Source organism: Hesperophylax consimilis, chromosome 28, assembly GCF_061612785.1.
Source record: "Hesperophylax consimilis isolate HC1 chromosome 28, BYU_Hcon_1.0, whole genome shotgun sequence".
NCBI classification, from domain to species: Eukaryota; Metazoa; Arthropoda; class Insecta; order Trichoptera; family Limnephilidae; genus Hesperophylax; species Hesperophylax consimilis.
Genome location: NC_142863.1, coordinates 13,495,885 through 13,496,743, shown reverse-complemented (window position 1 = coordinate 13,496,743; position 859 = coordinate 13,495,885).

Genomic DNA, 859 nt, shown 5'->3' with positions numbered 1-859 from the left:
CCCAACGAGCGATTAGCTTGAAAGTGACGATTGGGTTTGGGTAAGCACCGCAAATACCATGGATCACAACCTATCAAGCACACTTACTCGAACACTTATCATGAATTTTAACAAATCTTACATAATAATACTTAGAAATGATGATTCGAAAAAACAAAATCACTGTTAAAAATCAATTCAAAACGTATTTGAAGCCCAAAGTCATTATTTCAAAGCATTTTTTACGATTTACCGATAAGCATTCCGTACTGTTATCTATAGTATCCGGTTCGAGTAGGCGAGGTATTTTATGGGTTTGTAACTTGTAAACGGCCTGTTTGCTGTAAAGCGTCCGTCGTGCGTGCCGATAAGCTCGACTCTTTTACCGCATAGCTTCACATAGGCCGATAGAGCGGGACAAACATAAATACGCTATGCGCTTTTCGGCGTCAAAATGCTATACGTTGACTATATCATGCTACGGCACAAGAAGAGCTACAGCTATAAAATCGTAACTATTTTTGTTGGCTGAGTTGTGAGTTGGCTTTGGCTCACATAATATAATAGCTATAGGTAGCATGTTGTCAGCTAATTCCACTGTCTGGTTCTAGAACATAAAGCAGCTCACTGCATGTACGTACACGTGACATTATTTATCACGTCGCATTTTAGCGCACATTGCTCATAATATTATCATATCGCGTATCGCGTGTAATTAATAATATTAAATACAATATTAAATCGTTATAGTTATGTACTTTATTTAGCACGTATTGATAGTTATAAAAACACGTCAGTGAAAACTACGATTTCACACTATTTATTAATTTTAACTATGAATTATTATAACATTTATTTATTAACTAATTTAAATACGAGT